Source organism: Callorhinchus milii, unplaced genomic scaffold, assembly GCF_018977255.1.
Source record: "Callorhinchus milii isolate IMCB2004 unplaced genomic scaffold, IMCB_Cmil_1.0 Scaffold1636, whole genome shotgun sequence".
NCBI lineage: Eukaryota > Metazoa > Chordata > Chondrichthyes > Chimaeriformes > Callorhinchidae > Callorhinchus > Callorhinchus milii.
Window position 1 is genome coordinate 1,573 of NW_024706377.1, and position 7,774 is coordinate 9,346.

Below are 7,774 nucleotides of genomic sequence, written 5' to 3' on the forward strand. Positions count from 1 at the left end.
CTGCAGCGATCTCAAGCGCCGACGGCAGCAAGTCAGTGCGAGGTGAATGGTTATTGGCTTCAGCTGTCTCTTTGTAACTTTGTAGAACTTGGGCAGCAGGCCTGGACACCAGCTGATGTGGTCGCCAGCTAATGATGCTGGTCGTAAAAGTTTTGGTCGACGAATTCCACCAGCACCTAACAGTGTTGTCATCCTGTGTGTATTTTGTTCATGAAACTAGAGTGACAGTAATTAGTTGGGAAAGTGTAATTTTTGGTAGGATGGGGATTATTGTGCACCATTAAACAACTAAGAGTGGGGCTACATCAATGACTTCTTTCGTCGACCTTACGAAGGGAAATAAATAAAATCCACACACACAGAGGGTTTGGCTGTTGGCTCATGCGAGCTAGCTCAAAGCCACGCTGAACTTGAGCCGGCTATGAGCGTGGCCCGAGCCACCACACGCAGGCTCCTGCTGAGCCAGGCCAAGTAGCCGCTCTCGTGGCTCGATGGAAGCGGCCGAGCGGCTTGAGCCTGAGCTGAGCGATGCCCCCAGGGGTCGGCAACCTGCCGCTCCGGAGCCACGTGCGGCTCTTCAAGGACCGCTTCGTGACGTTATTCACGTTGCATTGCGGCTCTTGATCTGTTGAGGGTTTTTTTATTTACCGAATTCTTAAACAAAGTCTGCTCTTGTTGTGTTGGTTGCTAACGCCTGGCTATGCCAGAGGCCGTGCCTCGAAAAAACATGACCCTGAGACTTGATAAACGTTTCACAAGTTGATGTCGAATAAACTAAGACTAAAATGTAAACTGCTGATTAAATGAACAGAATTAACATTTGTCTGCAAATTATAAACGCCTCTAAGACTGTGAAGACTAATTTTTGTTTTGTTTTCGGTATGATCCTGTTTGAGACATGAGCCCAATTTGTGGAAACTCGGTTTCCCAGAGGACAAACGTGCGCACAATAACGCCCTTAGCTCTGCACAAATAGCAACTTACTTGATGTACTGCTGCCTGCATTACAGTAGAAAATGGGGGTATTATAATAGACATTTAAAGGCAATATTGTTGTTTTGCCATCAACATTATCCCTCTAACGGGCTCTGTGGAATGTTTGTATTATAAATGATATTATTAACAACATTATTTTACAATCATCATTTTATACGAAATATTATTTCATTGCAGATAACAAGCTGAAGAAAAGCAAGATCGTGTTTGTTGTGGGTAAGTGGGATGTTTTTTCTTTCACGATTTTTTGTCAGAATGTTGGTAAATAATTAAATATACCGAGTTGACTTGCGCACCCGAGGGGTGGAGCGGCTGTGATGGTGAAGTTATCTTCATTAGCCACGTGCTATCCACTGCTGGATGAAAGTCCATGTTGTGAAGAATATAACAAACCTGTTTCACTGCCTGAAAGGGTAAAACCTATTTGTATTTTTCATCATTTTGGTACTGGCAAAACGTTCTCATAGATGTAGCTGCTCAACAAGAGCTATGGACACCTTTGCTGTTTGCATTGCCTTTTACTGTGCCGCTGGTGAGACGGGGCCATGAAGAAGGATGCCTCTCGTGTCGGCGAATCAGCTTCAAAGACAACGCAGATATTACTAGGGCACGTGACTTGCCCCAAGCGTGTGTGGTTAATACAGAACCTGAGCCTTGCAATAAGTGTTGTCTATTTGGTGTTTGAACAATTTAAAAACCTCCTGTGTTATTGTCACAAAGGGTAAAAGCCTATATTCTCTTTTTTTCATAACAAAGCAAACTGAAACGTGTTGCACCTCGCCCCTCCCATAGGCGGGCCCGGCTCGGGAAAGGGCACGCAGTGCGAGCGCATCGTGGGGAAGTATGGCTTCACGCACCTGTCCACGGGCGACCTGCTCCGCGCAGAGGTGACGTCCGGGACGGAACGCGGCCAGCGCCTCAACGCCATCATGTCCCGCGGCGAGCTCGTGCCCATGGTGCGAGACACACACACACGCGACACACACATGAGACACACACACCAGACCACACACACCACACGCGACACACACACACAGAGACACACACACACGAGACACACACACACCAGACACACACACACGAGACACACACGAGACACACACGAGACACCCCACACACACAGACATGAGACACACACGCGAGAGACACACACACATGAGACACACACGAGACACACGCACACAGACACACACACACACACGCGAGACACACACTCGAGACACACACACACACGAGACACACGCACACAGACACACACGCGAGACACACACGCGAGACACACACGCGCATATACAGGGGAGGGGGTGTGGGGTTGCCATTTCAGGGCTGCGGCCAGAGGCTCTTAAGTTCTGGGACATGGGGAAGGGGGAAGGAGGGGAGAGAGGAAAAGAAAGAACTGCCCTTTGTGAGATCCTCTTTTGTGTGAGGCCTGGGCAAATTGGCAATTGCTACCTAATGTCTCTACGTACCATCTCACGTATCATCTCAAGTATCATCTCCATGTATCATCCCACTTACCATCTCACGTTCATCTCACGTATCATATCCTCCCCCCGTCTGAGCGACTCTGTGCACGAGAACGCTCTTCCTCTCTCCTTCTCGTTCTCTCTTGTGCCACGTGTGCATGATCGCAAGCGATCAGATTCGCGGTTTCATAAGCCGCGCGCCCCCCTGGGGCATTGAGTTCCCACGCTTCCTCCCTCCACCCCCGACTCCCCTCTGCTGTTCCTTCCTTAACTGACGGTTCGGTTTGCTGCAATGTGAAAATCCTACATCAGTTCGTACAGAAATGTTCGTCGGTTGTTTTTTCTCCCTCTTTAACAAACTAAAAAGACACACAGCCCTGATACTGTGTGGAGCGGTTTTGGCAGTGATGAACGCCCGCTGCATACCTGTCAACCCCTTATCAGTGCCTACCTTATTACAGACCAATTCAGACCTTATTGGTCACCCCTTGCCCTTATAAATCTCAACGTTCATTCTACAAGGGAGACACACAAACAAATAGACATTTTTTTGCCCGTATTGAAACGACTGTAGGTTGTATGGACCTGAAAACATCTTAATCTTGCCTGGTTGACTGACTCGGCCTAAACTGACATTGTTCTGCAGGAGACGGTTCTGCAGATGCTGAAGGACGCCATGCTCTTCAAGGTGGATTCGGCGAAGGGCTTCCTGATCGACGGGTACCCCGAGAGCTCAGCCAGGCCGAGGCGTTCGAGAAAAAGGTCAGTGGCGTCGCCACAGCCGGGTTATGTTTCCTGGGGGGCCCTGGTGCTGTTACAGTTTTGGGGGGGGCTTCTTTGTCTATTCACTGAGAGTAACATTCGATGGTGATCTGCTCACACACAGATCGCCATTCCCAAGTTGGTGCTCTACATCAACGCGTCGTCGGAGACGATGATGGAGAGGCTGATGAATCGCGCCAAGACGAGCGGCCGGGCCGACGACAAGGCCGAGACGTTCAAGGCGCGACTGCAGACGTACTACGAGGCCACGGAGCCCGTGGTGCAGCGCTACGATAGCAAGGGGCTCGTCAAGAAGGTGCGTCGTGCACTACCCAATGTTCACGCTGCGCGGGAACAAATATTGTGACAATTTTTGGTCAATTAACCGACTTATAATCAGCTGAGCGACCCAGTTCTAATGTCGCATCACCATGGAGCTGCGCCTGGACTTAAACTTATCAACGCTGGGTGCAGGGTGCGTGTGCTGACCCCTCGACCATCCATGCACCCCAGATCTCACGCTACGATATGCCGGGTGAACGACTTATAGATTACTGCATCTCACAATCGTTGCGTGACCACAGACAAGCAGGAAGGCTGCCAGGCGTTGAGCTGGTGCCAACAAATGCTCTGCAGCTCTCTATATTTTGAGATGTTTTAGCTAATTCGTGAGCGTTTATACATGTGGGTGCAAACCGGAGCACCTGAAGAAAATCCGCACCTGTTACGGGGCAACGCTTAATCTCTTCCAGGATGGGCAGGTGAGATCAGTCCACACTCTACCGCATTCTGCTGGCAAGCCACGGTAGGGCACCTCGATACCCACGGGAAGGGCGTCTTGCAACATGTCCGATCCACCAAGCCCCGCTGCTCCCACAGTGCTGCATTACAGACCCAAATCCAAGTCCATTGCCCGATAAATATCGTTGTTGCTGACACATTAATAAACGTGTGTGGCCGTCTGTAAATGGGTGTTTACCAGTGCCATGGTGCATCTGCCGGTCATCTCAGCCAACCCACAGCACCTGGGTGTGTCCCCTGACTTCATGCACATAGCCGAGCACATTAGTCAACCCATAGCACCTGGGTCTGTCCGGTGATCTGCCAGCAGTGAGAATTTGACACTTCACGTGACGGTCTCAAGGTGTACATAGCCTGGCACAAGCGATGTGGTGGCGCACGGCAGTTACTATTGTTTATCGGCAGGATGAGTGCATGCTTTGGCTGTGGCATACCAGGCGTGATGATGTCATTATATGGGTCACCGGCACACTCTACATTGCAATTTGAAGCAGCAAAGATACAAAGAGTCTCCCTTATTAGTGTTTCTGTAATGTTTGCTTTATTATAATATATAGGTGCAATAATAATGTCTAATGTTGTATACCTAGCTACTGCTGAAATCATCATTAAGACCACGCTATTCTGTTCTTGCGCATGATGGCAACGTGTCCAGCCGTTAAGTGTCGATGTTGAGGTCTGCTCGGCACGAGAGGGCTTCAGGAGAGAGTTTGTGTCGTTTGGCTTCCCCTCCTCCAGTCGACACTGTGATGGTGGTGGATCCTCAGTTTGGTTTGCATGGTCACAGTCGCACTGTGGTGCCCTTCATTGTTTATTGTCCACATTGGACTGTGGATCCAAGACCACACTAAAACGTTTGCAAAGTGTGTACCATTTCCACTGCTTACTGCAATCCCAATACATTATTTACATATTTTACCACTCTGCTGATGCACTTTGCCCAACATAGCCTGGTGTGAGTATTCATACTTGAGTGGGGCATTACCTAATTTAGTAACGCAATCTTGCTGAATATTTGTTGTCATAATTCAAAGTGGCATGATTCTGGGCCTGTTAGAGAAGAGTTATCACGAAGAGGTTTCCCTCGTGAAATGCGGTTGACGCATTCCAAAAGAGGGCGCACAAAGCAAAATAGTTTAACACGTAGTAGTAGTAGGAGGCTTTTGTGACCAATATCATCCATAATAAAGGTTGTTTTGGGTTAGATCTCATGTATCGTTAAACTCACCACCACTAGACACAGCCAATCAGTGAGGTTTGTTACATAAACAGAACATGCCAAATCATTACTAGTGCAGCACACCGGTGTGTTGGAGAGCAAATCCACAACATTTACAATCTGACTACGACGTTTCACCAGTAATTACAACTGGCATCATCAGGCAGACAGCCAGATTTGTGGAGAAATCCTCAGGTTTCGTTTCTTAGAGGGTAGATATGATGGCATCGCTTGTGAGCACTTCTTGAGCGATGACTGCATATACATTACAATGGGTATTCATTACCGGTTGAGTTATTTATGTGGTAAACAACGTACACGATGCATGCACATTAAGCAACACAGCCTGCCGAGTAGCGCAAACTGTACAAACAGCACACAATGTTGTCCCACGTCCAACCGCATAGCCACATGGGAGTGAATTTAAACCACATATTTTGGTTCGCTGCATATACGTGAATCAGACAGCCTGGAAGACACACGAAGTCGCAATGTATGAATAAATGACATAGAATGCTATTTTCCTTTCATAATTTATTACATTAATAAATGGAGCATGCAGTCTCCAGCTCTTAAAAGTTATCTCACACTGGTGCAAGAAAACTCTGCGAAATAATCCAATTTACAATAAAATACCGCCAGGCACTGACGCACTTTGTCACCAACACACTGCACCCTAGTAGCACTTACACACTGCCAGCATGGAGGCGTCACATCACGGGTGGAAACCTGCACAACACAAAGGGCAGGCGTAATCGAAGCGTCCGGAATCCCAATTTCACAATTTTGGCATCTACGGGAGATACATTTGTTTTGTAAGTGCACGATCAAAACGTTTCAGTAAAAATGTTAAACTCGCAGCTCTATGACACAGATGTGCACATGATGGCTATCGATTTCAAAAACGCGCGTCGTACTCAGCAGCAGCACGTGATGTCGAGCGTCACGGGGGGAGGGGCCAGGGGCGGGGGGGTGGGGCCGGGGGGCGGGGCGTCGATAGTGATTGGCGTGCGGGCTGGAGTCGCTCCGTGACCAGCAGTGCTCATTTCAACGAGTCCAGAGCTTCGCAGACCAACTTGAACACTTCGTCCGCAGTGCCCTCAGCGCTGATCTGCGATGCAAACAAAAAACACCCTCGTGTCACTTCGCTGCTCACCAGGGTGGCCCCAATATGATGTATTGCAATAACCATCCTTCACGATCTCTATTCGTTACCAAGACTCTTCTACAGAAGGTTCCTGAAGAACTTTCTTTATTTTAATTGCATTATTTCCGGGTGTGTTTTGACAACACTTGTCTTTGTAAATGTTTGTTTTATCTTAACTCATGTGAAGTATCTTGAACCTTGTGATATGAAAAGTGCTACTTATAATGAACCCTTTCCCGTTCCGAGACCATTGCAAGTTGCAGGACGGAGTCTCATTCACCGCTGAATCTCGGAAAGCGCTGCTATTTTTAAAGACACCGTACTCCCCGCAGAGAACCATAGCGGCACGACCGCACTCCACGATAACTGGCGCCCAACTGTGCCACACGCCCTCCCGCGTGACCTTGTCGGAGCCTCGGTACCGATAAAGTTATTTTATTTGAGTTTATCTTCCAATTACGTTTTGATGATTTACACATATGTCAGCAGAACGGAAAGGGATAATCTTATCCTGCCAAGTGGCCACAGTAGGGGGCAATGATGCCACTGCGTGGATTCCAATTGAGTTCTCAGGTCAGGCACATCTGATCTGCTGGTTCAGGAGATGGCATCAATGTTGCTCAGAATCCTAAACGATGGGAATGGAATCTTGGAGGGATAGTAAACCTTTACACTAAAATACATCCAATCTGTTATGTTATCCTTGAATAACAAAATACATCTTGGCGCCTACAAATCATACAATAGCATTTAATTAGACTAATTTATTTTATGCAAATTAATACCATAGCCCGCACTGGCTTTCAGAACACTGTACAGTATATACAACTTCAGAATTCGAATCTTTATCCTGGAGATAAACTTGTAACACATCCTGAAAACTGTGAGCATGTCGTGATGCACCCTTCTCACGGTGGTTCAACAATGTCATGATTCTGAATCACGAGCCGATTCTGAATAATTTTTCCGTCTTAAATTCTACCATCTCACTTGTTCCATATGTTTTTCTTTCTCCTAATTTTCATTCGCTTCATTTGGACATTTACACTTGTTTACACTTCCACTTTCAGCAATCAAATAACACTGTCACTTTAAATGGAGATTTATTCAAGGGTCAACATTGCCCTTCTTCCTAGCACATGAATCATTCCTTTTTGATGTCTCAAGTGCTTTGAAAAATGGTCACCAAAACGTCACCTATTATTATTATTTTCCTTTTAAGGCCACTTTCTTGACAAATGCGTTGATTTTTGTGTGGTTATTTGCACTTGTGCACCACTGCCAGTGCAGCAGCAACAGTAGTGCTGCGTGACCAACTAATTTGTCCTGCAATCAATTCCCGATCCAAACCGTGATGGCCCGTGACCTTAATCAAATAGAAAG

The 7,774-nt window shown here is 47.3% G+C and overlaps 1 pseudogene; it reads left to right on the forward strand.

Moving 5' to 3' along the window:
* Window positions 1-491: 491 nt before the first annotated feature.
* On the forward strand, window positions 492-3,985 carry LOC121852883 (annotated as a pseudogene).
* Window positions 3,986-7,774: the final 3,789 nt, after the last annotated feature.